The sequence below is a fragment of the Zea mays genome, chromosome 4 (genome assembly GCF_902167145.1).
Source record: "Zea mays cultivar B73 chromosome 4, Zm-B73-REFERENCE-NAM-5.0, whole genome shotgun sequence".
Taxonomy (NCBI): domain Eukaryota; kingdom Viridiplantae; phylum Streptophyta; class Magnoliopsida; order Poales; family Poaceae; genus Zea; species Zea mays.
In genome coordinates, this window is record NC_050099.1 from 92,309,126 (window position 1) to 92,311,642 (window position 2,517).

The window sequence follows — 2,517 nt, forward strand, 5'->3', positions numbered from 1 at the left end:
TGTAGGTGGCCAGAAGCCAGCGGCCAGGCGGTAGTGGAGGCCAGCGGCCAGCGACCAGGCTGCCAGGCGGCAGCGCCACAACAGACTGCAGGTGGTCAGAAGTTAGATCAGACGCAACAGCAGGTGCAGGTCTAGGTACGAATAATATTTTTTTATTTTATCTTACAACATTTTACTTAGCCGATCATATGATTTTAATTCTTTGTTGCTGTATCGCAGATAATGTCTTCAAGAAAATATCCATCTGGTAGTGAGAAAAGAAAAAGAAAAAAACAGGAAGATGAGTTCATACAAATGACTTTATTGATTCGTTGTGTTAACTTGTCTTATGGAAAGATAAACATTGAGGAGTATTTTTTGGGGTTCCTGAAGGTGGATGACACATCTGGTTTAGGCATTTTTAATATATTGATTGATGCTATGGAGTCATTTGGATATTTCCTTGGTCACCGCTGCCTACAGACTTCGGCTTCTTCCCTCACGTCCCTCTCTTCCCAACCGCTCCTTCCAGCCCTCACCTCGCCGGTCTGGCGGTCTCTAGCACCTCGGCGTTGTCTCTGTCTCAGCCGGCCGCTCGACCCTAGCATCTGCTCGCTTGCCTTCACTCTGTCCCCAGCTTGCCCCGAGGTCTGTCCTCTATGTGTTTCTTCAAGCTCGCCATGGCTGGCTTCGGATCCTGCTCGCGAGTTTCCTCAGCGCCGTCAGCTTGCCGGCCTCCAGCTCGCCTGTATCATGGTCGTCGCGCCGTCTTTGCTCGTTGGGTCTTGCGTTGCCGCGCACACGTGCCGGACACCCCTGCTTCTCTGTTGGCTGCGCGCGCCGGACTACGTCCTTCGCAGCTCGCTGGCTTTAGCTGCAGGACACCACCAGCCGTGCCTTCCTCGACTCGTCCACAGCGTCGCTCGTGAGGTGCTCGACGTAATGGCGGAATTACGTAATGGCGGAAATGAAAATCGTAGCTGTGCTCGTGACCTTTGAGATAAATTAAATTATTGGTGAGCTATCATCGCTCTCGCTCTTCGTTTTAATATTTCTCATCAGTTTGGTATGTTTGCGCTGTTAATGTGGGCCGGTGACGTACGAGTAAATCGTAGTAGTGGATTATTGCGAGAATAAAATTTGATCGTGTAGAATAGCGAAGTCTAGTACTTCGCTCGTCACGTATTTGGTGATATGCGCGAACCGGGAAACCGTCGTCCTTCTCGCGGATTTTAGTCGTTTGGTTATAGTACGTTGTGTGATATCGTCAGATCCCTGCTGGTTGCCTGTGTATGGCTCGTGGCGGTGCCTTAAAAATAGCATCATTTGGTAATCGTCAAATCATAGGTTTCGTGTTTTGAATGTTCTGGTGGTAGGCGTTTCCTATATTGCTCGTATCAAATAATGATGGTTTGATGAAGTCGATGCTCTGCTTTAGTGATCGTTATATTATAACTAGTGACCGGTTAAATGTCTTGAATAAATGTTAATTGTTGCTCTGAATGTTTAAAAGAGAGTAGCATCGTCGATTTCGTGGGTTCAAGTCGGATTTTAGTATGGTGAGCTGATTCGTTATTCCTGTTAGCCGAATCGTTAGATAGATTGAATAAATATGAGTGGTGCGAAATAAAATTAAAATAATTCTTTGTGAGTATAATTAATAATGCGATGGGTAAGTTTAGCATTTAATTAATTAGTGGATAAGTTATGTCTAGGCCAATTGTGTTAAGTGTGTAATTTAAGTTAATTAAGACGCATGGTTTAAAGAGTTAATTAGATTGTTCCTATAACTATTTTAAGTCGTTGGCATTTAATAATAGCGAGTCCAGGTTTTATTAGACTTCTGAAATATATTTTACTAAGGATGATAGTGTGGGTTAAATAATTTATTCTTGCTTGATTTCGGAATTAGATCCGATCAAAAAGCAGGAACATGAGTGTTGCACTTAGTGTGTATGCTTTGCTGTTTTGGGATGTTTGCGTTAGATTCGGTTAATCTAGAGAAGCATAATCATTGCGCTTAGTCGTATATCGATGTTGGGGACCTTCGGCTTCCGAAGGTCCTCAAAAACGTGATTTAACAATGTTTTCTAAGTATGCGAGCAGGTATCTTCGGAATCAGGAATCAGGTTGCGGGTATACAGAAGCATGGTCAAGACGAAGCTTGACTAGGATGGTGATCACGACGAAGGATAAGATGATCACGAAGCTATATGCTGAAGAGCTTCGGTATCACGGCGGGAAGGGGAAACCGACTTAAAGATGAAAAGCCAAACTAGACCTCGAAGAATTACTATAGAGTTATTGATAAATGTAAAGGGCATTAATGTAATCTTACATGGGCTGCGACCCGTGCCTATAAATAGGTGAACAGTATTCTCGTACTGTTCACGCTGACTTGGCATTCACTTTTGCCTCACGCCTGTATTCCTTTCCTTCAAGTCGAAGGTACATTTGTAATTTATCTTTGTTTGAACAAGTAATAAAAATAGAAATAGATTAATAATAATGTTTATAGAAATTGTGTCATTTTCTATA

General features: G+C 43.2%; 2 long non-coding RNA genes across 2 annotated transcripts; one reads left to right on the forward strand and one right to left on the reverse strand.

Moving 5' to 3' along the window:
• Positions 1-282: 282 nt before the first annotated feature.
• On the reverse strand, positions 283-1,990 carry LOC112577541 (uncharacterized). Its single transcript, NR_157211.1, has one exon. It is a non-coding gene; the product is annotated as an uncharacterized lncRNA (long non-coding RNA).
• LOC100278923 (uncharacterized) lies at positions 433-1,024 on the forward strand. Its single transcript, NR_157210.1, has one exon. It is a non-coding gene; the product is annotated as an uncharacterized lncRNA (long non-coding RNA).
• Positions 1,991-2,517: the final 527 nt, after the last annotated feature.